Source organism: Sciurus carolinensis, unplaced genomic scaffold (assembly GCF_902686445.1).
Source record: "Sciurus carolinensis unplaced genomic scaffold, mSciCar1.2, whole genome shotgun sequence".
Lineage (NCBI taxonomy): Eukaryota > Metazoa > Chordata > Mammalia > Rodentia > Sciuridae > Sciurus > Sciurus carolinensis.
Window position 1 is genome coordinate 138,171 of NW_025920191.1, and position 27,243 is coordinate 165,413.

Consider the following 27,243-nt stretch of genomic DNA (forward strand, 5'->3'; position numbering starts at 1 on the left):
GAAAAACATTTTTTGAAGAATTAATAGCAAAGCCCTTACAGAAATCAGAGTCAGAAAACTGGGATAGTGCTGAGCTTCTGGTCCAGTGATACAGTGCTTGCCTAGTACATGTAAGGCCCTGGATTTGATTCTCAGCACCACATTAAAAAAATAAATAAAGTTATGTCTACCTACAACTAAAAAAATAAAAGGAAAAGAAAACATTGGAATTACATATCCAAAGTGCTGAAAGAATGTAAACAAAGTGTTTTATATCCAGCAAAACTACCATTTTAAAACAAAAAAGAAATTAAGGTTTCACAGATAAACAGAAACTGAAAAAAACTTGCCAGCAGACCTGTCCAATAAGAAGTACTAAATGAATCCAGTAGGCTGAAATGAGAGGACATACAATGTAGATGGTAACTTGAATACATATAGAGCTATAAAGTATGTAAGTAATAACTATAAGCAAAAAAATTTTTTTTGATAACTCCTTTCCCTGGCATTTTATGTCATGATTTCTAAAGATGCATTTTATAACAGTAATAGCAATCCAAACTTTACTGTTTTAACAAACTAAAAAACAGAAAGTAGGCCTGGAGATGTAGCTCAGTTGGCAGCATGCATGCCTTGCAAGTACAAGGTCCTAAGTTTAATCCCAAGCAATGCAAAAATAAAAATAAAAATAAAAAAATATTAAAAACAAAAATTACCAAACTTACTGAATGCAGCTAGAGCAATGCTTAGAGAAAAAACATAAAGTTGTAAATGTTAAAAAACAAAGATCATAGGTCAATAATCTTCACATCTTAAGAAGTTGGAAAAAGAGCAAAGTAAGCAGGAAGAAGGAAATGAAAGAATAGAACAGATAAAAATAGAGAATTTTGGAAATTCATCAAAGTTAAATCAAGAGATCAACAAAGTATGAGGGACTGGGGTTGTAACATAGTGGTGGAGTGCTTGCCTAGCATGTGCAAGGCACTAGATCTGATTCCTAGCACCGAATATAAATAAAATAAAGGACCATTGACAACTTAAAAAAATACTAAACATAAGAAGTATGAGAAAAAAAAGAAGTATGAGAAGTGAAATCTGATGAAAGGCTGGCAGTCACAATTATGCTTGATAATATTCTTGGTAACTGACAGAATAAGCAGACAAAAAATCATGAAAGATATGTAAGACCTGAATAACAGTATCAACTAATTTGACCTAATTAACATTTATATAATACTCCACACACAAATACAGCAGACTACAAAATTCTTCTCAAGTGCACATGAAACAATCACGAAAGCAGATCTCACTAAACTCAAACAACTAAAATTATTCAAAATATATAAGAACCATAAACTAGCAAACAACAGCAATGATATGTGGAAAATCACCAAGTATTTTTAACTCATGCACAGGTCAAAATCCATAAAACACCCTTAACTGAATGAAAAGCGAAAAGATCGCCATTGAAACTTGTGGGATGCAGCTAAACAATGTTTACAGGGTGCGGGGGCATCCGGAATTCCATCCAGTGCTTGACAAAGATCCTCTGGAGGATGATTGCAAAGGCTCATCCTAAAAGGAATTGCTGGATGTTTTGCTCCAAAGCATGGTGTTTTCTCTGCTGTGTTTCTCTGATAATATATTACTCATTTCAGTCTGAATGGATTGCTTAAGGGGATGAAGGGAATACAACAAAAATTCCAGAAAATATTACCTACAATCTGAAAAGCAATGGGTCTTTACCATTAACAAAATTAAAAATAATTTTGCAACCGTGCAATGAGTCCCTGAAAGCCTCTGGAGAAAATAGTTGTAAGATCTGCCTTTGTCTCCAACAGGCTGGTTAAATTTTAACGATGGTTTTGTTCATGTGTGATGGTGAGGTAAGAGAATAAGGTTTCATAACATTCCTTCCTTCCTACAAAGAATATGTCACCCCTATAATAAACGTTGGCACACAATTACAATTGAGACCGCTGCCCTCCTGTACCCCTTAACTCAGCAATTCAGATATTAACCAGATGGACCTAGTAGAGATAGTCACATGAGATTACTTGTCTATTGTTTTAACCACGAGAATATTAAGAATAGTCTTAGGTCACATAGAGTTTAGATATTAAGGAAGTAAATATTGTATTAGTTCACCGAGGTAGTTAGATATTCTTAAAACAATTGTGAATAGGTAAGGATAATCTGTAAGGTTACTGTTTTCTCATAATTTTCTGTTCCTTGTTAAAAACAATTTCTGCCTATGCTTTGAAAACTTCTTTAATATTAACCACAAGACTGCCATTATAGCCTGAAGAAAATGTATATAAACCCAGCCTTCCCCAGAATAAAGTGGGAGTGATTGCACCAGAACTAGAGTCTGTGTCTTTCATTCTCCATCCATCGCCGACGCTGTCTCCCCGCGCCCCGTTTACCAGTGTGGAACCCATGGACTCCTGCTAGGGCTGGACCCCGGCAACAGGGAAATTCGTGCATTAAATACTTGTATAAAAATGAACAATGTGGGCTTGGGTTGTAGCTCTGTAGTAGAGTGCTTGCCTAGCACAGTAAGGCACTGGGTTTAATTGTCAGCACCATATTATATAAATAAATAAAATAAAGATTAAGTTCTTTAAAAAATGGTCTTAATTTAAGCTTCTACTTTAAGAAACTAGAAATAATTGGACAGAGTGGCACATGCCTGTAATCCTGGCAGCTCAGGAAGCTGAGGAAAGGGGATCACAAGTTCAAAGCCAGCCTCAGCTTAATAAGACTCTGTCTCTAAACAAAATATGAAAAAAGGTCTGGGGATGTAGCTAAGTTGTTAAATGCCCCTAGGTACCATCCCTGTAACAAATAAATGAATTAAATTAAATTTAAATTTAAAAAAATAACAAAGGACTGATCATATACCTCAGTGTTTAAGTGCCCTGGGTTGAAACTCTGGTACAGAAAACAATGCAAAATAAGCCCAAGGAAGAAGTAAATAATAAAGAACACAAATCAATGAAATTTGACACAGAAATCAGACTAAATATCAATGAAGGCAAAATTTATTTCTACCGGTGAAAGGGAAAAAGTGATACCACTGTTTAATGGTGATGAGTCCTCCTCCTTCTAATGTTGAAGATTGAACACTAGAGAAGCATGCCAAGGCAAGCATATTAAGCAGGTTTTATTTAAAGGTAATAATACATATTTTTCCCGAGAGGAAGAAGGGGCCATGACTGATGTTCTAAAGTCCCAAGAAGTGAGCCCACCCTACATTTTTATAGATTAAAGTCTCTTTTGTTCTCCAGTTCTCTCCCTACATATCTCTTCTTACAGCCTAGTGACTAGGCCTGGTTTTGTATTAAGTGAAAAGCCATGGGCAGGGGGAGGGCCAAGGTGATTCAGGCAGGTAAGGGCCCAGGGGGCATTAATTAGCAGCTCCTTGTTTGCAGTCTTTGATGAAGGCAGGTAAATTTGGTAATCAATGGGTTCTGGAGATCCTTGACATTCCATTCTTCCAGGAACAATCTCCAACTTCCAGAGGCAGATGGCTCCATGGCTTAATTTCCTCGATTTGACCCGATCCTATTTCTACAGTAGCTACCTGTCCTTTATTCCAGCTTCAAAAGTACTCATGAAATTAATGAACCTCTAACCAGATTAACCAAGAAAGAGCAAGGAAGACAGAAAACAGGATTTGTCTACACTGAAATTACAGACATTACAAGACTACAAAGAGATTTAAAGCAACAGATCTATGCACACAAATTTGACACCAATTCCTTGAAAGACAGGAATTATTAAAATTCACTCAAGAACTAGTAGATGCCCTGAATAGACACCCTACAGTTCTCTATTCATTTAATGTATTTGTTAAAAAAAATCTTCACAAAACTTAATCTCATATGATTCCTCTAGTAAAAACTCTGATCATTCAAGGAGAAATGGCTACAATTAACACAATCTATTTCAGAAACAGTGTAAGGTATAAAGCACTTCTGTCCCATTACAGAAATTTTCTGCGTCCCAACCACTTGTCAATCTGTGCTTCTCCCGTCTCTTCTGTTACAGGAATTTCTGGCTTCCCCACCACCTGTCAATCTGCATTCCGCCTGCCTCTTCCATTACAGGAATTTCTGGTCTCCCCATCACCTGTCAGTCTGTGTTCTGCCTGCCTCTTATGTAACAGGAATTTCTGGCTTATGCTGCCATCATCTTCCTGCCTCCCACATTACATCCTAACATGTTTTTGGTCCATCAGTCAGTTTGCAAGAATTCTTCTCCGCGATAGGTTCCTCCCAGTCCATGAAATTCCAATATCTGGGAGAAGCCATAAGCCATCTTCTCTCTTTCTTTTCTTTTTCCACCCTGAGCGGACCTTATCTGTCCTCATAAATAAAGTCTTTTGTGTGAGATCTCCTATCTGTGGAGCATTTTTTCTGGGAGCTACCAGCAAGCCACAACTGAGCCAATGACCCCTAATATCTGGTGCCAAAACCCAGGATGGGCTTTTCCATTGACTAAGCAAAGGGATTCCCATCTGATAGCCCCAGTGCCCGTGGATAAAGGCTCACCTTCCATTTACCTGGACGCCCAGTTTTCTGCATGCAACACCGGACTCCAAATTGGTGAGTTCCCCTTAGGCAGGTCCCCTGACCATTTAAACACATCTCGGCTGATCTGAGAAGTGGCCATTAAATCCGGTGCTCTCAAGACTGCCAAGGTGTGGGGGTACCTCCTTGGTCCCTATAGCTGGTCTTAGTTGCTGGTTGGATTCCTGATTTTATGGTGCTGAGATTCTTTCTCATGGTTTGAGACTCTTTTATATTTTTTTATCTCACTCAAAATCCTGGCCAGGTCTTCAAACTCTCTCAGCTAATGCCTGGTTAGACACTGGTATTGGTGACGACCAAACCTCTGTACTAACCTTCTCATTGCCTGGCAGGTGATTTTTGGGATGCCATTAATCACTATCTAGGTGGGTCTCAGTCTTCACCATGGGACCCAGGACATCCAGCCCAGCAAACTTGCCCCTGAGATGTTTATTAAACCATCTCAAACACCTTCACCTGTTTCCTGAATTAGAGCTAAACTGTCCTTTAGATAGTAAGTCAGAATGGTCTATTTATGACACCCTAAATTCTACCTTTATGCCTAATTAAAATAGTTATAATTAAGTACATATATGGGCAACCTGGTGAATGGAAAGAGACTTTTTCCCTTTGTGTTTTTCCTTTCTTTTGTGCTAAACCTAACATGTTCTCTTGGCTTCTCCTCTCCATTTTAATCCTTCTTTCTCTTCTGAGTTTAATCCAGCCCATGAGTCATCTCCTTACAGGCCTTCTACTGCAGAAGCCCCTGTTCATTCCTCTCCTTTGCCTCATTCGGTTTCTCCTTCCACTCCTCCATTCCGCCCACCAAGTCCCCCCACCATGCAGTCTCATACACACATTCTAGCTCCTTTACAGGAGGTGGCTGGCGTGGAATGGGTAAAACCTGAACACGTTCTCTTGGCTGATTCCTTATTTTCAAATCTTTTCTTTCTCGCTTCTTAGCTCTCCCTGCAGTCTCAAGCAATTAAAAGAACCTAAGCATCAATTTTCTGCTAGAACATATTAGCCCCTTTCAGATTCGGATCTCAGTCAAGGGTTACTTTGAAATGTAAATGAAGAAAGGCACAGTAGGAGACCAGTTTCAAACCCAAGAAAAACAAAGTGTCCAATTTAAATTTCTCCTGGGTTACAACTCAAAATACTTTTCTCCCTTTCAACTTTTCTCTCCTCATTTTCTCATGTTTTAATTAATAACCATTATCATTTTTCTTCTAGGAAATGCTGTGCTTTTGAGCTCACAATTTTCATCCTGCATACTAGGTTAATGATTTTTGATCAGTTCTTTTTACCCAACTCTAGAGTTATTTTTGAACATCTGTTACATTGCAATGGAGATAAATACTACAAGGCCTTTACTTTTGTGTTAAATATAAGCATGCATAAAAATTAAAAATTTAAAAATGGATCCAAATATTTTTAATTCACATGATTTAAAGAGGTTCAATTTAAATTGGGTAAACTAATGAAAGTAAAATGTCATTAAAATTAACTCACAAGTCTCTAAGTGATCAAACTAATAAAATATTAATGTTTATAAAATGTCTAACATCAATTTTTCTAGGACTTTTATTCAACAGGAAAGAGACGGCAAATACTGTTGGCACACTTGTCTGATGTCTTGACTTTTCTACAATAAGCAACATGTATGGGATTACTCAAATGTGTTTGTTAGGGACATCAGATTAATTTATAAAGCTATTCCATGGAGTAACATACTTAAAAACATTATTCTTTGTATGTTAAATGTTTTCATATTTCCCAGGTATGCAAGCCTTTAAAGCAGAAAATTTATCAAGCTGCTGTTCTCCAAATTAAATGTCTGTAATGATAAACCTACCATTTAATGTTCTATTATAGGACCTGTCATCAATAGGGTATATGTAAGAAACAGTGTAATGTGCAGTAGCAAAAATGGAACAGGAGTGACTGAAATTGGAGTCTCTAATGACCTCATGGCTGTGGCATACCTGGTGCCTGGGAGTGCTCCTATGCAGGGGCACAAGATGCCTAACTGCTGTGGCAGTACATTGATCTCAGGCACACAGCTCTTGGGAAGGAAGGAATTCTTTTGCTATAAAAGTGGGTAAATAACCAGTGTTTCATCAGCTCCCTTTTCTGGTTCCTGGCCACCTTACAGTAACTTTGGAGCCTAATATTGCACACATATAAAGATGGCTGACATAACTCTTTAGATCCACATTTCCATCAGAGAACAGAGCTCCATCTGATCTCAGCTTAATCTTCAAAATCTGTGTTTACTCCTTTGTCCCTCACTGAAAAGCCCCACATTACCTGAGATAAGGCTCTGCCTCACCACCCTGCTACACATTACAATGGCTCCAAAGTAAGCCTGACTTTAACTCATTTAAAGTTGTGTTCCAAAATCTGATGTTTATTGTACTGTGATAGCTATTGCACAAACTGAATGTTTTACTATTGATGATTCCATTTTGTATTTTCCTTGTAAACTCTAATTGTTGCCTGATCAATATTTTGCAGAAGTACTGTTTCAAGAGCTAACACCATAAATTAACTTGGAATAGTAAGACATCACCTATAGAACAGATAATGTAAACCCCAATTAGATAAAAGGGGGTAAATAACTGCAAAGTTATAGACATTAAAGATAAAGCCCAGTACTCTTATTCTATGACTGGTGAGACTGACTTGCCTGATGGTTAAGATCAAACTTAGAGATAGAGATTAAATACAGAAGTCAAAAAAAGTCCATATTTGGGTCTTGCCCTCAAAGTCAGCCTGAACCCAGGGAACAAGAGGACTTCTCCAAGGAGCTTTGCAACTCTGAGTCACACAACCTCAGGACCAAGAAGATTGATGAGGCCTCTAGAGGATAAGCCACTCAGTGCATCTGCTGCAGAGGAGGGTCATGGAAAAAGAGAGACATCCCTGGCACTTTCAAGGAAAGCCACCTCATTGAGAAGACCCTGCCTAACCAAATGGCACTAATGGAGCTAAGAAACTGCTCTTAAGTTCTCTATGAGTGACCCCTGTGGAAACTCAGCTGATTCTTTAACAGACAGGAACAGGTCACTTTAACTAGCTTGATCTTAAACACCTAGTAAATCAGTTAAAACAAAAGTATAGCTATTCTTGGGCATTTAAAAATAATAGTAACTCTCAAGAGAAACTACCAGAGTCAGAAGTTTTTAGTCAATTTAAGGCCTACAGACACAGGTAGGATTAATCTATGTTTGTTAGTATCTCTACTGAATAACCTAGACAATGTTAAATCTCCCAAATAAAGGCCTGCCCTCTCCAGTCTTTGCTAGGCCTTGTTATGGGAAAAACTTCTCCATTCTTCCACCCCTTGGTGAGGAATTATTACTTTCTGTCATCTCTGTAATTTGCATTAGTAAGTTCAAGATCCTGCAACATTTATATTGTATCAATCTCATTTCAGGGCTCATGTCTTTTTGTTCTCTCATAGAAGCACCAATCCCCAGATGCCTTTACAACCTGCTCTCCCCCAACTGGACTTCTACCATAAACCCCTCAATTGACCCAATTTCTTAAAAGGATCCTCCAAACTTCTTGCCCCATGCTGCCCACTTCCAACTGGAAGAAGTCAGATCAGTCATCACCCCTTTTCCCTACAGCAGTGAAGGAGTTCCTAGTATTAGAGGGGTAAATGAAGTCAGAATTGGGAACAGGCAGTTAATGTAGAAATAGGGGATCAGTAAGATCAAGGAAATGAAGTCCAAGAAAATCATCTGCCTTTGGAAGCCTGGATGGAGAATGAACTTTTTACATCTCACCTGCAAAACCAACCCCAGTCACCTTGGCCAGAAGGAGAGAGAAGGCTTCAAAAAGAACTGGAGAGCAAGATTTTTTTTTTTTTATAAAAAAGGAAATGGGGGAATACAAGGTATAAAGCCCTTCTTTAGCGTTACAGGAATTTCCTGCCTCCCAACCACTTGTCAATCTGCGCTCCACCCGTCTCTTCCGTTACAGGAATTTCTGGCTCCCCCACCACCTGTCAATCTGCATTCCACCTGCCTCTTCCATTACAGGAATTTCTCATCTCCCCATCACCTGTCAGTCTGCGTTCTGCCTGCCTCTTACATTACAGGAATTTCTGGCTTATGCTGCTGTCATCTTCCTGCCTCTCATGTTATGTCCTAACATGTTATTGGTCCATCAGTCAGTCTGCAAGAATTCTCCTCCGTGATTGGTTCCTCCCAGTCCATGAAATTCCAATATCTGGGAGATGCCATAAGCCATCTTCTCTCTTTTCTTTTTCCACCCGGATCGAACCTTATCTGTCCCCATAAATAAAGTCTTTACATGAGATCTCGTATCTGGAGAATGTTTTTTCTGGGAATTACTGGCGAGCCACAACTGAGCCAGCGACCCCTAACAAACAGCAGTACCAGAAATATTTTTCAGTTCATTTTATGATACCAGTATTAACTCTTATATGGAAGCTAAAGATAATACCAGAAAAAAGAAAAACAAAACTACAAACTACTGACCAATACCCCTGATAAATATAAATCCAAAAGTTGTAGCAAAATTTATTCAAACCTGAATGCCTATAAAAATTATAATAAATATACCATGATTGAGGTTTATTACAGGAATGCAATGCTAGTTTCCTGAATATACAAAAATCAATATCTTTCATAGATTTAATAAATGTTCCATGATAGCAAAAATAGATGGAGTAAGAAAATTTGACAGAATTGAATATCCATTTTAGGTAAAAACTCAAAACTGAATGATAATGTCTCAGTGTGGTTTCATCAATAATAACTGTTAGGTTGGAAATTAGGCAACTGTAGGGAGCAGAGCTGAGCAGCTGGAACAAAGAAGCTGAGCAGCTGGAACAAAGACCAGCCCACCAAAGGTGACCAGAAAGTTCCCAGCAAAGCTGATGGAAATTTCCACTGACCTTCACACCCACCTGTCGATCAACAGGAACCCCTCCCATTCCAGTCTATAAAACCCCTGGGCAGACAGGGCCACGTGTGATTTTCACTGGGTCCCTATACCTCGAGGTTCTGGGAATTTCTCCTGAGATCCACATTCCAATAAACATCCACATTCCAATAAAGCTTGCTTTGCCACTTTCTTTCCCATTTTATTTGGCCACTAACTGTGGTCCCCCTCCAGCCCGCAGAGCCCGCTGAGCTTCTTTTTGTTCCCACCTCTGAGACCCGCCAAGATTACAATAACAAGCATATAATTGTAACTTTCCATAGAAATTTTAAGAATTAACTTACTTATGTCTTCAAAGAATCCTAGTGAAGTTTTGACTGGCACTGAACCTTAAATCTATAGCTCAATTTGGAAAATCTAATATCCTATTTTGAGTGTACCAATTTATAAATAATATGCCTCTCCACTTATTTGGATTCACTCTATCTGCTAGCCACACCCATCATTACCATTTGCTAAGAATATTCTACTGCTTAGTACATCAACAAAGTGCTTCATATGAGAAAGTCCCATTCTAACAACTGTTTAAACATAAAATTCAAAGTTCCAAGGACCAGTATAATTGATTGACCTAGGTACTCCTTATACTGTCTTTTTCTTATAGGCTACATCTAGATAACCAGAGTCTATCATGAAACCAGCATATAGATAAGGTTCCATTACAACCAGTAGAGTCAAATGCATTCACATGGATGGGTGTAATGTGAGTTTCTTTTTTTTTAACATTATATACTTTATTTCTTTTTTATTGTAAACAAATGGGATACATGTTGTTTCTCTGTTTGTTCATGTTGTAAAGGCATACTATTTGTGTAATCATAAATTTACATAGGGTAATGTTGTTTGATTCTTTCTGCTATTTTTTCCCTTCCCCCCACCCCTCCCACCCTTTTTCCTTCTATACAGTCCATCCTGCCTCCATTCTTGCCCCCCTCCCTAACCCTAACTCTAACCCTAACACTAACCCCTCCCACCCCCCATTATGTGTCATCATCCACTTATTAGCGATATTATTCCTCCTTTGTTTTTTTGAGATTGGCTTATCTCACTTAGCATGATATTCTCCAATTTCATCCATTTGCCTGCAAATGCCATAATTTTATCATTCTTTATGGCTGAGTAATATTCCATTTTATATATATATATATATATCAGAGTTTCTTTATCCGTTCATCATTTGAAGGACATCTAGGTTGGTTCCACATTCTGTCTATTGTGAACTGAGCAGCAATGAACATTGATGTGGCTGTATCTCTGTAATATGCTGATTTTAAGTCCTTTGGGTATAAGCCAAGGAGTGGGATAGCTGGGTCAAATGGTGGTTCCATTCCAAGTGTTCTAAGGAGTCTCCACACTGCTTTCCAGATTGGATGCACTAATTTGCAGCCCCACCAGCAATGTATGAATGTTCCTTTCACCCGACATCCTCGCCAACACCTGTTGTTGCTTGTATTCTTGATAATCACCATTCTAATTGGGGTGAGATGGTATCTTAGGGAGGTTTTGATTTGCATTTCTCTTATTACTAGAGATGTTGAACATTTTTTCATATGTTTGTTGATTGCTTGTAGATATTCTTCTGTGAAATATCTATTCATTTCCTTAGCCCATTTGTCAATTGGATTATTTGCATTCTTGGTGTAGAGCTTTTTGAGTTCTTTATAGATTCTGGAGATTAGTGCTCTTTCTGAAGTATGATTGGCAAAGATTTTCTCCCTCTCTATAGGCTCTTTCTTTACATTGCTGATAGTTTTCTTTGCTGAGAGAAAGCTTTTTAGTTAGAACCTATCCCAGTAATTTATTCTTGCTTTTATTTCTTGTGCTATGGGAGTCCTGTTGAGGAAGTCTGGTTCTTAGCTGACATGTTGAAGCTCTGAACCTACTTTTTCTTCTATAAGATGTAAGGTCTCTGGTCTGATTCTGAGGTCCTTAATCCATTTTGAGTTTAGTTTTGTGCATGGTGAGAGATATGCGTTTAGTTTCATTCCATTGCATATGGATTTCCAATTCTCCCAGCACCATTTATTGAAGAGGCTATCTTTTCTCCATTGCATATTTTTGGCCCCTTTGTCTAGTATGAGAAAATTTTATTTATTTGGGTTTGTGTCTGTGTCCTCTATTCTGTACCATTTGATCCACCTTTCTATTTTGGTACCAATACCATGCCGTTTTTGTTACTATTGCTTTGTAGTAGAGTTGAAGTTTCTGTATTGTGATACCCACTGCTTCACTCTTTCTGCCAAGGATTGTTTTAGCTACTCTGGGTTTTTTATTCTTCCAGATGAATTTATAATTGCTTGCTCTATGTCTGTAAGGTACATCATTGGGATTTTAATTGGAATTGCGTTGAATCTGTATAGCACTTTTGGTAGTATGGCCATTTTGACAATATTAATTCTTCTTATCCAAGAACATGGGAGATCTTTCCATCTTCTAAGGTTTTCTTTCATTTCTTTCTTAGTGTTCTGTAATTCTGATTGTTCAGGTCTTTCATCTCTTTTGTGAGGTTGATCACCAAGTATTTTATTTTTTTCGATGCTATTGTGAATGGGGTAGTTTTCCTAATTTCTCTTTCTGAAGATTCATCACTTATGTATAAAAATGCATTACATTTATGTGCATTGATCTTATATCCTGCTACTTTACTGAATTCATTTATGAGATCTAAAAGTTTTCTGGTGGAATTTCCTGGTTCCACTAAGTATATAATTATATCATCAGCAAATAGGGATAGTTTGTTTCTTCTTTTTCTATTCGTATTCCTTTAATTTCTTTGGTCTGTCTAATTGCTCTGGCTAGAGTTTCAAGGATGATATTGAAAAGAAGTGGTGAAAGAGGGCATCCCTTCCTTGTTCCATTTTGTAATGTGAGTTTCTACAAAACCTCCCATCACTTGAATATCATCAGTAAATATCAGAATTGATTCTCCAGTCCACATTGTTGGATTTATTGAAGGTGGATCTGAGAAACATATTTCCCACATATTTTACTTACCTGAGAGCTGAATAGAGCTAGCATATAAATATTGTGGTTGGAGATTTAAGATCTTATTATAATATCTGGTGCATTCTTTTGTTCCATGTGTCACTCAGCAGCAGTGAAACTCCTAATACAATTTTTAGAAAATATTTTTTGAAATAAGTAGGTTTACATAGTGATCTGTTTCCCGATTTATATTTTTATTCTTCTTAAATTGTTGAAAAAATTACTCTAAACTGGAGTATTACTAACCTTAAATTTTAGACAATGTCCTAGCTTTGCTCATATATTTAAACTATAATAAGTGACTTAATAAATATTTCTATTTGACCAGAAAGGTTAATGAAATTTACATTGTTAAAGTCAATGTTGTTAAGATGAAAAGGGCATTGCAATAAGAGAAGGCCCAATTTCTACCAAATATAGGATTTGGTTTTATCTCTAATAGTGGACTGTGTTAAAAATCTATAAAATGCAGTCAGTAGAGACATTGAAAATTAGTCTCATGACCTGTTTGTTTTATAGGTAATGTCCTTGTTTTTCTAAATTAACTTCAGGATAGCAAGTTAATACATTATTCAAAAATCTTAAAATTTATGTTATTGATCCAGCAATAATATTTTAAGTGTTCTACAGAAAGATAATCTTTATGTATAAAGATATTACTGCATGGATATGTTTAATAACCTTGTTTTTAAAGTAGCAAAAGTAGTCTAAATGTCCAACATAGAGTTTGGATAAATAAAATATGTGACAAAAACCTGGCATTAAAAGTATTGCTGTAAAAGCATACTAATTGTGTGCAATCTAAAACAATGTTATAAGCTTTTAAAATAAACAATATAATGGTGTATGTACAAATATGTATATCTCTGAGCTTATTTACAGAAAAGATTTTAGAAGATTTAATAATTGTTAATAATAATTGCTGGAACCTCAAAAGCAATTTTTTATGTGTACTTAATTTTTTCTAAGTGGGTTTCTTGACAAAATATAGAGAAGATACCATAAACTTGAAGCCATTTTTAGCCTCTTTGTCTGAATATTATTGTATAAAAACTCTATATAATTCTTTGGATTAATATAAATTAAGTAGCATAATCTAATATCACATCTGAAACATGTAACAGACATGCCAAGAATTTCCATCCCCTCTTAGAGGAAGGTGTCAAAATATTTCCCATATTGTTAGACTTTAAATAAGCTAGTATATTCTGAATGTTCTCTAAAAATATAGTTAAGTTTATTTTTTAGTGTAGAGAGTAATATAAAAACTGTAAACTTATATTTATTTAATTTTAAAATATTAAGTGATTTAATTAATTTTTTAATTAAATTGCTATAAGTTCATAAGAGACCATTATTGACAAGGCTTTAGTTTGGGGACCATCAGCTTAATAACATATCACTGTAAATATAATATTTTAAAGACTTCCTTTTCTGGAAAAGAAGAATATAATTAACATAAGTCAGTACTAATTACCATGGTTAATTAAAATATAGTTATTGATGTTTTCATATTAATCATATTTGACTTTTAAAGAGAAATTTAAAATTTGGAATGGAAGTGTTGTATTTTAAAATAAGTTATTGTTAAACCAAATTTTATAAACCATAATGTCTTTGAAATTAAATTTTTTTAAATAGTAGAAATTCAACAGGCATAAGAAATTATTTTATTAGAATGAGAAATTAATATTTTAAGTATTTTCCTTTTCTTCTATCCTTTAGTAGGAAGTACAATGAATAGTGGTTCATGAAAAGGTCTTGTCTGTATTTGTAACCACCCTTTATAATAGAAACAGTAGAATTTAAAGATTAAAAACTTTTAATAAACTTAGCTGATTGTGTTAATTATATAGAGCTGATTTAATTATATATAGTCAATTTAATTATATATTCAATTTTATGTAGTCAATTTAGTAACATGTAAATATATTGAAAATTATTTTGTACAGATTTTGTTTTAATTTATTCAACATGCTATATTCTCTTATTTTATCAGGTTAAAAAAAAGTTTTAGGCACTTACATATGATACCTGAAAGTTTAAGTGCTAGTATCTTGGTTCTCAATGAGAAAAGAGAGAACAAAGAAATTTTAGACCTCTTGTTAACCAAATTACAAATATGTCTAATGTTCATATATATTTTAGTTAGTAGTATCTGATATTTTTACACTTAGCAGATGATGTTCCAATCGAAGATATTTTAGCATCCCATCCTTGTAAATCAATTATCTCCTGTATTAAAAGCATAGATAATTAATTTTCTTCACCTCAAATTCAGTTTATTTATTCTTAATTGCAAAAGTCAAGATATCAAAATATTGTAAATAATAATATTAATAATTTCTTTCCTGTTTAAATAAAACATTAGAAACAAGGAATAAACATCTTAAATATCATAGAATATAGAAATTTATTATTTATTTGACCACCTGGAAAATTGTGAATTGAAAGTTTTTTTTAACCTGAAAATATGAGTAAATCAGTATAAAGAAGTCTTTTATTTTTATTTTTAGTTGTTTACCCAATATAAATTAAATTTCATTAATTCACATGAATTAAGGTTATATAAATCCATATTTATTTTAATTTTAAAATATTTAAAATATGAGCATGCTCCTTGAACTGTAAGTAAATTTTGAAATCATATAAATGCAATCATAGAGTGTACACATTTTTAGATCAGTCAAAAATAGAAATTTTTATAATTAATTGAAAGTGAAGGTACATAGCAGTAAACATGAATTAAACATTGATTTAATTTGTCTAAGAATTTAAGATATAAAAAGAAAAATTTCAAAATAATTGTGTTGCTGACTTTTGTCCTGATAATTGTTATTCACCTTTAATTTCATCCTGAAAAAGCAAAAGATTAATTCATCGAAAAGCACAGTCAGAAGATCTTTTATCAACTTTTGAAAATCTTTTTTGTTTCCCTTTTTAAATTTTTTTCTTGGGTCTGTTTTCTCCTACTGAACCTTCAGGTTTCTCCATTTACATTTTAATGTCAACCTTCATTGGGACCAGTAAGGAACTAAAAGAAAGATTATTGGTTCCAGCAAAATTTTGATGAGAAGGGCATTTTAACATTTTCTTGGTTTTAGGACAGGTTTGGATGACAAAGAAAATTATGAGACCTTATTTTCTACTACTTTTGAGAATGAAGTTACTATGCTAATCTCCTTACTGAGATATGTCATTGACTATTGGCCTGATTTGTCCATGACCATGTATGCAGCACTTTTGGGTGTATGTTTACGGTTCTTTTCTCTCAGTGACAAACAGGTTAAATCTTGTTCCTTAGGCTAGCTGAGAACAGGGACTTGAATTAAAGTCCCTTTTTGATATTTTAAAAACTTTTAGTTTTCTTGTGCCCCGACCTCTTGGTAAGTGTTGTACCCAAGCCCGAACCACCACCAAAGAGACCACTTGGGAGACCAAGCCATATGCAACTGCAGAAAGAGCCAGCTTACTCAAGCAGCTGCTCAGGCATTCAACACAGACCAGCTTAGCAGTCAATGCCCAATACCCTGAGCACAAATTTGTAAGCTGTTTTATACACTTCAGACAAAGGGACTCAGTTTCTCTTTTACAATTGGAGGGTTTATGTCCTTGTTTGCCTATCAGGTCATAAAATTTTCAGCTGCAAAATTTTAGTCACCATAGTAACCACTGGTCTATAGGAGGTCAGCAGTGAGGTCAGCTTGACCAAGTCGGAAGATCCCCTGAGACCCCTAGCAACAGCCTAAATTAGCTGCCAGGGTCATCCTGGTATCTAGCTAGACTGACTTCAGCTCATCTGCAGCTTTTCATTTTTAACCCCTTTTTAGCATCAGCAGCTCTGGCAACATTTTAAGTTAACTCTTTGGACATTACATTTCCCCCTTGTCTTGTGTGTAGGGGTAAATCTTTACCCCTATCAGTGAAAGTGAGTATACAGAAGCAAATAAACAATCATTAGAATACCTAAGTGCTATGGGCCACTGGGAACATCAGGGATAATAGAATACTGGGCCCGGAGGACCATTAGCTGAAGAGCACTTATTTTGTCTTTAATATGCCAGAATGATTAACATAAAAACAACATCATTCATTAAATGTTACACATAATTTACCCTGTTGAAGGAAAAGTAAGTTTAGGCCTTCTGCAGTTGCAGTGGGATTATAAGTAATAGGAATGGTAACAGTAGAAGCTAATGTACTAGTAGAGATTATCTCAAGGGGCAAAGAACTAGGGAAAAAAGGGGGAGTTGGGGCTGGGGCAGCTGGTAACATATAATATAGCATATTAAGCAGGTTTCATTTAAAATTGATAATACAGACTTCTTCCAGGAGGAAGGGGACCATGACTGATGTTCTAAAGTCCCAAGAAGTGAGCACACCTTACATCTTTTATAGGTTAAAGTCCCTTTTGTTCTCCAGTTCTTTCCCCCCTTGTCTTGTGGGGACCAGCAGGGCCTCCAACTTCCAGAGGCAGATGGTTTTCATGGCCTCCATTTCCCCAATTTGACTGATCCCCTATTTCTACATTAACTGCCTGTCTCTGATTCTGTCTTTATTTTTCCCTTTGCTTTAGGAACTCCTCATTGCTGTAAGGACAGGGGACGATGATCACTCTGACTTCTTTGAGCTGGGAGGGGGCGGCATGGGATAAGCAGTTTGGAGTTCCCTTTTAAAAATCAGGTCAATGGAGGGTTCCAAGGTAGAAGTTTGACTGGGGAAGAGGAGGTTGTAAAGGCATCTGGGGGTGGGTGCTTTTATGAGAGAAGAACAAAAAGACATAGTACTGAAATGAGATTGATACAAAATAAATGTTGTAGTATCTGGAACATGTCATGAAGATGACAGAAGTCAATAATCCCTCACCAGGAGGTGGAAGAACTGAGAAATTGTTCCCATAACAAGGCCTAACAAATGCTGGAGAGGACAAGACCTTCATGTGGGAAACTTAACATTGTCTAAGTTATCAGGAATGTAAATACCACATTTAATTCTTAATGTCATTGATGTTACCAGAAAATATAACTAAGCTACTTAGTATTATCTGATCTTGTAAAATATCCTTTTATTTGTATGACCTGTTTTTAGTAGAGATCTCTATATTTCTGTTACTTAGGGCTAGATATCATACTAGCAAACATGATTCAAGCCTACCTGTGTAGCTTAGGAGGGTGTGTAGGCCTTAAAGTGACTAAATATTTCTGACTCTGGCAGTTTCTCTTGATAGTTATCAGGCACATTTGCCTAAGAATCTCTCTTTTGTAGCTTCCAGTCTTTATTCTAGTGTGTTAACACAAGTGTAATATTTAAGTTACATTCAACTATTGTTTCTTTTAAATGTCCAAGAATGGCTATATTTTGGTTTTAACTGTTTTGCTAGGTGTCTAAGATCAAGCTGGTCAAAGTGATGTATTCCTGTCTTGTTAAAGAGTCAGCTGAGTTACCACAGGGGTCACTCATAGAGAACTTAAGAGCACCTTCTTAACTCAGTTAGTACCGCTCATTAGGCTGGGTCTCCTTGATGAGGTGACTTCCCTTGGATGCATGAGTGATGTCTCCCTTTTCCAATAATCCTCCTCTGCAGCAGTGCACTGATTGGTTTTTCACTCTCCAATGATCTCATCAAATCCCTGATTGGGTGGTTGTATGACCCAGAGTTGCAAGACTCCTTAGAGAAGTTCTCTTGTTCCCTGGATTCAGGCTGACTGAGGGCAAGACACAAATACTGACTTTTCTTGGCCTCTGTACTTAATCTCAATCTCTAAGTTTGATCTTAAACATCCAGCAAGTCAGTCTCACCAGTCATTAAGTAAGAGTACTGGGCTTTAACTTCAATGTTTATAACTTTACAGTTATTTACCCTTTTATTAAAGAACCACCATATACTATCTGGTTTGTAGGTAATGGCTTATTATCACAAGTTACCTAGGTTGCATGTTCTGGAAACAGCTATTTCTGCAAAACAGTAACAGGCAGCAGTTTTACAAAATAAAATCAGAAAGAGTAAAAACATATTTAGCTTGTATAATAGCTATCTTGAATTTTGGCTGAGTTCTACATTATAACCCCTGTTTGAGATCATAGTAATTTTACAACAAGAACTAATCTTTTGACTATAACTTTAAATAAGCTGAAGTTTGGCTCATTTTAGAGCCACTCTGACATGCCATAAGGTGGGAGGCAGGGTCTTATCCCAGGTAAGGTTTGGCTCTTTACAAATCTTAAGTAAAATGTTCTAATTCTGAAGCTAACTTTTGCTTCTTTTGCCATTACCAGCATGACTAAATTTTCAAGTTCAGTTAGGGACTAAGGAGTATTAGAAAATAAAGGTTTATAAACACATATTTTGAAGATTAAGCTGAGATCAGATGAGCTATGTTCTCTGATGGAAATGCACATCTAAAGAGTTATGTCAGCAGTCTTTATATATGTCTTATTATTAGGTTAAAGACTATGTAAGCAATATTCTTTGTTTTCAGGAGAGTTACAGAGACTAGAACATTTACATAACTTTTTTTTCCACAGCTGCAAAGTGCAATGTTAGGAGCTCTGTGTAGCTCTCAAGGAAGTCCACTGTCCAAAGTTACTGTAAGGTGGGCAGGAACCAGAGAAGGGAGCTGAGGAAACACTCGTTATCTGGCAAAAGAATTCCTTCCTACCCAAGAGTTGAGTGCCTGAGATCAATGTCAGAGCTGATAGGACTCCTGCCCAAAGCCTCCCCAGGGAGGGTAATGCCACAGCAGTTAGGTATCTTGTGCTCCTGCACAGAAACACTCCTGGGCACCAGGCATGCCGCAGTCATGAGGTCAGGACCCCAATCTCAGTTACTGTTGTCCCATTTTTACTAGTGTGTATTGCACTCTTTCTTAAATGTCATTTTAAGAAGTCTACATAAATTGATCACTGAGTATCTATAAAAATTAGTTAACACAATTTAACATTATATCCAAACCAGGAATCAAAGAAAGACAGAGAGCTTTTAACTTTTCATTTGCATGGCAAAATACTTTCATGTTTTACCATATGAACCTTTAACCAAATCAGGCTCTCACTAATGTTTAGAAATATATTTATATTTAAAATTTTATCTTAGTAAAACAAGTAACAAATTTTACATACATCGTATTGATAACAGGTTCTAAAAAAGAACATTAAACAGTAGAAATAAATCCCCAATGAAATTTACTCTTTAAGTTTAAAATTACTATTACAGACAAGTTTAGTCTAGAGAATAGCAGCTTGATAAATTTCCTGTTTTAAATACTTGTATACCTGGAAAATATGAACACATTTAATATACAAAGAGTAACCATTCCACAATTACCTTGATACCTTTATATTAACCAAATTTAGTTTTGAAAAAAAATATAGAGTCTAATGTACAATACTCTAACAGTTGTTTAACCACACTTGTATAAACCTCAGTTTTTAAGACTAATTGTCCTAAAGAATGAAACTTAACAGATATAATATTTAGAGTAAATCAGTGTCTCTGAGAAATCCTATAAATTAAGCTTTGGTTTATGTGAGTACAATATTATTTGACTTTAAGATAAACCTTATACAACTTTAACTGATTGTCTCACATACTTGTAACCAACTTAGTTACATGCAAACTTGTTGACATTTGCCCTTTACTTACACAGACTTTCTTAGCACTTACTTAAAACCTCATGTATTTTATCACATAAACACTTTCTTACCCAGAAAGATTTTGTTCTTCACTAAATATATTTCCATTTCGAGAGCCTTTTACTTTCTCTTTCCTATGTGTTGACCCCTTTTTGTTCACATTCTGAAACGACTCATAAAATTTCTGAATTTAGATAAATTACTCCATTTTAACAAGATAAAATACTTTGTTATCTATACTACTCTAATTGAAACACACGAGAGGGGAGATGATAACTCTAAATCCAAATCTAAGAGCTCCTTGGAGCTTTGCACAACTGGAGGGGGAGGAGGGGAAAGTTGTAAGGGAGCAGATGGAATGCTCACCCTCTGGGTTGGGGTATTACCTGTTAGGACATAACTCTTAATAATCTTGTTTTTAGTAATGACACAAAGCAATTTTAAACCCTTTTTAATTTACCAACCTATGAAAACACCAATAAGGTTTAAATATGTTACTCCATGGAATTTAAGGACTTAAGAGTACATAATGTTATTTGACAATTAGCATTTTAACTTTGCTAATTAATCAGATGTTGCTAACAAACACATTTGAGTATTCCCATACATGTTAAATTCAATTTACTTATTTAAAAAAAAAAAAACAGGATATCAGACAAGTGTCCTGAACTGTATTTGCCATCTCTTTCCTGTTGAAGAAAAGTCCTAGAAACAATTGATATTAGACATTGTTTAACATCAACATTTCATTAGTTTGACTACCTAGAGACTTGCGAATTATTTCTAAAGACATTTCACTTTTATTAGTTTACCCAATTTAAATTGAACCCTTTTAAATCACGTGAATAAAAGTATTTGGATCCATTTGTAAAATTTTAATTTTATGCATGCTTATTATCTATGTCAATTTTCTCAGATACATAGACAATACGACCTTAAACAATAACATGTACACATAACACGAAATCAAAGGCCTTCTAATGTTTATCTCCAATGCAATGTAACAGATATTTAAACATAACTCTAGAGTTGAATAAAAATAGAAATGATCAAAAAAAATCATTAACCTAGGTATGTAGGATCAAAATTATCAGCTCAAAAATACAGCGTTAAAGAAAAAGAAAACAAAACAAGAATCCTAGAAAATGAGTTAGTTCTGTGTAGCAACCCAGGAGTTTAAAATGGACACCTTGTTATTTTTTTTCTCATCTCAGGTTGCTCCCCCCCTTCCCACTGAGACTGCTGCAGTCTACATTCCAATGCAGGCTTCAGCAAGGCCAGGTGGGGGATATTGCCTACGACATTTTAACCATTTTTTTTCTGGTTGAGAGAACAGGTTAGGTTTGAATGCAGAAAATCATGAAACATTATTTCCCACTACTTTTGAGGAATGGGGCTGCTAACTGCCATGGGTACTCCATGGGTACAGAGGGGGAGGGGCAGATGGTGGGAGGCTTTTGTTATAATTAGTATCTGTCTCCTCCTCCTCAGAAGTTACAATGTTTAAATTGAAGGCCTGGGGGGTCACTTTCTTGTCTTTTGGTTTCACCTTAAGCCTGCTCTGCAAGCTGGGAGCTGCTGAGCTCTCTGCCTAGGGGGATTGGAGTAAACAAATCTATCAGGAACAAGGAGAAGAACTGTAAAGTAGCCTGCAATGAGTATCCCTAAGCCTAAGATAGGGGACCTGAGGGAGGACAAAGGAAGCCTATCTTCCAGCAAACAAAGAGGTGTTTAGGATCCCATATATTTTGGTGCGTCGCAGGGAACTTCTGTGAGTCATTATGTCACAGCCGTGTGTCCTTCATGGTGTCTCTGGTAAAAATTTCCACAGAGGGAGACCTGAGTGCGGGCACATAATTCAAGCCAGTTCTCATGCCTTTTCTTGAAGGGTCTCATGGGAGGGGTTGATTTTAAATGTCTCCCTCTTGCAGCTTAAAGAGAACACAGTGAGCACATCTAAGCACAGGAACAGTAAGAGGGAGACTCTAGATAGACTAGTGATGGCTAACTATGTGAACAAAGGGAACATGGGCATTTCCATACTAATTGTCCCAGGTCTTAATCCTATAGTTTGAATTCCTATGTCTGACCAGCAAGGGAAGGGGAGCATCCAGGAGGAAGTGGATGTGTGGGAGTGTTGTGTAGTCCATTTTACCCTCCAAAAATGAAGAGACAGAAAGCTGCACCTCAATGGATATGGGGTGCATGGAGAGAGAAGCTTACTTCCCTCACTCAGCGTAGATCTTGGTGAAGATTGGCTACTCCTCAGAGCAGAGTGTAGCAAACTCACCCTCCTTTAGGTGTTCCACACCAAAGTTCCATCCTCTGGCAAAGACCTCTGAGAAGTGACTCAGGAGGAAAGTCTTAGGAGTTACCTGGGACTGTCCCATAATAATGAGGAGAAAAGGACCAAGCAGACCAAAAAGAACAAGGGAGGCAATACACACAGTAGAACAAATTTTCACAGGACTCTCCAACATCCACTGGCTGGTAAACCACACCACTCTCACAGGCACAATGCCCATCTCATCCACACTGCCAGAATCAGATCACGGATCCTTACCAAACAGCTACCCAACTGGCATCCACTGGGGACATCAGCATGACTCCTGATCATTGGGGATGTCTCCCATGACTTTCAACAGTGAAACCTCCAGGGAAACTCGCAACCCTTTCCTTCCACCAAATGAGAATTCTCAACCAAACTCTAACCAGGACTTAAGTCCTACCAGGACTTATGTCCTACCAGGAGGTGGCCAATCCTCCTTCTGCAGCAAATTTCCTTAGAAACCTTGGTACCATGGGCCATTTGTCTCTCCTGAGCCAGAGTGGGAGGAGTCTATCCTGGATGGGCCCCCAAATGTTAGGGTCCCATTCCAACTAATCCCTGGAGAGTCAAAGTGAATTCACAGTAATGCAAATAACACAATGAGGTATTATTAAAGCAAGCTCAAGCCTGGACTGCAACCAGCCCATCAGACCCATACAATGGCTGAGGAGGAAGCAGTCCTGAGTGGTAAGACACAGCTCTATTGAAGAGCTTTTTCAGCATTCATACACAAGGACCTGTACATTATTGGTTAACATTTGGAAAGCTAAATATTTGTCCTCATTTGGTTTGGTCCCTCTACTTTATTTGAATCTTATTGGGTCCTGCCAAAATTAAATGGTCCTGGAGGGAGCAGAGAGGAGGGAACAAGTGAATTATGAGGGAGAGAGGTCAGGGCTAGGTTCTCCTGTCCTTGATAGATGGGGTCTCCCAACAGCTGCACAATCCTCAAATAGATATCTCTGAACAGCCTTGATAAACCCGGGGCCCAGCACATTCCATTTGAACTGTATTGGGTCTCCAAGGCACCGCTGAGGCTGCTGGCATCCTCGGAGCTTGCATGCCCTTTTCCTGGAGGCACAGTTAATGAAATAGATTGTTTATGCAAGAAGGCTGCACAGATGGCACCCCGTTCTCAACAACCATCATAACTGAGGTGGTGCTTGTTTTCAACCTTGGTGTGAAGCGGTCAGGAGCTGAAGCTTCTCTGGTTGCCATGGGAACCGTGATGCCATTATGCTGTCAGGACTTTCCTCTGGAACATCAGGCAGAATCTGCAGTGCGGGTGCCAGGTCACGGGAGCCACTGCTCAAATTCCATGTTGCACAAGGTTCGGAAAAACCCTCTGTGGAGAGAAACCAACTGTTCTCCAATTGGAGCCTGGAATCACCCAGCCATTTCCACCTGACCTGCCTGATGCCTGCCCCATTCACCTGGATAACAAGAGCTCTCCCATTTTGCTCTCATGTCACAGGAGCACTGACAACCAACTGAGGCATTGTCCTCAGTACAACTGAATGCAACTGAATCATTGAGAGATCAGGGATATGAATTTCAACCCTTAGCCTACTCTAAAAATTCTTGAGAGTCTAAGCTACAAACACAACAAGAGGAAGATTGAAATTGGATGAGGAATGTCTCCTTTCTTCCAGCCAATATGGGTTCTGGGAACCCAGACCACGAGAGCCATCACCACTTGACTTTGCCTGTTTATATTTCCTGACATTGGCTAAGTTGATGAGGCATTCCCTCATTGAAAGAAACTGGCCTTTTGCAGGAGAAACACCTTCCTGTAACACACCTGTACCTCAGATGAGAGCAAAGATGCACATCCATCACTGGCTTGTGCATTTTGCACAGCAATGTGCAGCTTAGAATTTTCCAAAGGAAAATGCCAAAAGGAAAATGAAAAGAAAAAAAAATATCAATGAAGGTGTCAGAAGATGGTGAATGTAATGGCTGTGGATGCAATGCTGAATGATCCCCAAAATCTCCTTTCATACTAACAACCTGAGCATATTCTACTACACACATAGTCCTGCTTCTCCTAGTCTCCTGTCCTCCATGGATCATCGATTTACTTTTCTGCTCAGGGATCAGCTATAACCTGTTTCCTCCTTAAGTAAAGGTGGGATATTTCTTTCCCTTAGGACAAACCCCTAGATTGTATGTCTTGAGATGCAAAAAGAGTCATTTGCAAGAATGTTGTGAAAAGGAGAATTAAGAATTCCTTAGTCTTTGATTGACTTTGTCTAGGGTTGCTTCTCTGCATAGAAGTTCACAGATACAGAACCTCAGGGGATCAAGTCATGTAACTTAAAAAAGCTCATCCTGCACTAACAATATAGCCCATCCCTTAGAGTGCTGGCTTTGCAAGGGGAATACCCAAGGTTCTAATCCCCAGTTCCATGGGCCTGGGGGTGTAGAGAAACACAAGAAAAAACACTTCTCATGGTTCCAAACTTCCATCCTCTCAAACTATTTCTTTGTTCTCCTCTGTTATTCAGTGAAATTGACATTCTTCAAGGTCTGCTAGTTTCACCTGTAAGCAATTTCCATTGACACCTTTCAGCCCAGAGATGCACTCAAAGGGAGCACTGAATCCCCAGTCCCCAGCAGCGCTTAAGGGTATATGTTCATTCACATATTTCATCTCTCATTAGTTCAGACATTACATCTCACATGTGACAATGCTATCCCCATCTTTTGCCAGCAACTTCTCCAGAAAGGTAAAGTGCACCAGGTGGCAGTGGCAGGAAATTCAGAATGACACCTCACTGGCCCTTGCAAATTTTGAGACACAAATTTTTGTACACAGTCCCACACTGCCAATGAAGGACTTTCCACACCTGAGAACTTTCCATGTGAAACACAAGGTCTACTGGAAAACCAACATGTGAAGTGCCACCCCTGGCTCTTATTTTTCTAGTCAGTTTTACTTTGCATTGGCTTACTTATGACTTGAGGAAAAAGAGAAGGATTTGGGGTGAATCCATGTTAGTGCTGATAGCATTCAGGAGAAACGGGGAAATTTACCACCTACTCTTTCACTATCACTGGAGCCCCAGGGTTAAAGGGAACAGAGCATTGTCAAGACTCTGGTTAATTTTGATGCATGTCCTCAGTAGATGCACTGTGGAAGTGGGAAAAGCATAGGATGTTGTTATGTTTACCATAGATCTGGGAATTATTGGATCATGCTTCATAAGGTAAAAAATAAATAAATGAATAAACATTCACTGCAAGAAGTCACACTGAAAGAGGAAATGAGTGACATTAGGCATGTTGCAGGTTGCTGGTGGGTAGAAGCAAGTCCAGAAATAAAATGCACTTGACAATTTGCCATTGCCTGTGGTAAAAGTTTTCTGCTCAGTAAGTCCAATCCCAGTTTCAAATCATCTTGAACCTCTCCTGTTTTGATATTCAGGTTTTGCCCATGTTGGGTCTTCACTTTTGCCTTTTAGCAGAGCTCTTTCTGTTTCCATTTGTGATATTGCAGTGTGGTCTTTCTTTCGAGAGCTGGGTTCCATGCTGTCTATTCCAAATTCAACTCCTTTGATTTGCAATTCTTGGGTATAAGTGCCCTGTTTTGAAGAATGCCTTTTCTCATGGTTCTGTGCCAGAAAAACTAAGAATCAGCATATGTATAATCAGCTGTTCCTTGAGAGCAACAAGAAAGAGCCCCAAATTTGTAAGGGCTCTGGGGCCCTTGCAAGGGGAATTAGGGTCTGTAATGATGGCTGATTACAGGATGAACTGACAAGTACTACTTCCTCTATTTGTAGAGTATGTTGAACCTGAAGATGTGTTGTAGAATTTGATGCTAGACCATGATGCCCTACTAGTATTAGAATGTCTCTTCTTTGAAGAAGGCTTTCAGCACCAACATCTTTCTGTTTTTTGTGCCAAGAAAATGTCCTTGCTCTCCCTATTTGAATATTTTTCTTGGAAGATTTTCATCATTGCCCTTTCAGCATGGTGCATGTTCTATCTGGAGTTATGCCATGTGATGCTGTGTTCCTCATGCCATCAGCAGACTCTTGTATGATCCACTAGCTTAAAGGTGGCATCTTCTTGGGGCTGCTAAGAGGATTGGTGGAAATTTTCAACAGGGCCTTGTGCCAGGCAGGCTCTAGTCTGCTCAGGAGAATGAACACATGAGTGAAGACAGAGATGCCAGACATTTCTGCATCTCGAGGTGAGTGTAGGTCACCCTGGAATTTCCAAGCAGGTAAATATCTGAGTTCAGCCTAGTTGCAAGGTCATAACCAAGGAGGTGTGACCTTGCAGGTGTAGTGAGCACAGAATATCTCTCCTGGCATGTTGGCACCATCCATTCCTCCATCCAAATTGCTGACTGAATGACTCCCATGACTTCATAACAGCCTTCAGAAGTGTCACCCACCTTCACCTAGAAGAACCACTTCCCAGGTTCTAGCTGCCAGCTGGCTGAACATTCTAGGAATAAAGGAGAAACCCTCAGGATTGGGTGTGTAGTGTCAAAATTCAAAGATTACCTATGCCACTATGCTCACAGCATGCTCCACTGCCCTACGCTCTCACCAGCCATGATTCTGTGTGGTTGATAGGGTCCTAGCTATTTTCCTGATTAGGATATTCTCCGTGTGCCCAGTGCTGGAGGAGCAGGATCCAAAAGAAATAGCGCTGGAGCCGGTGCTCAGCTTGGTGATCCAAATGTCCTCAAGCACACCTCCACCCAACCAGGCCCACTGGAACCGGTGGGGGATAATTGCCCTCCGTCAT

General features: G+C 37.7%; 1 pseudogene; it reads right to left on the reverse strand.

Annotated features, from left to right (window-relative positions):
• LOC124974936 (coiled-coil domain-containing protein 138-like) overlaps positions 1-22,675 on the reverse strand; it is an 82,979-nt pseudogene extending 60,304 nt beyond the window's left edge.
• Positions 22,676-27,243: the final 4,568 nt, after the last annotated feature.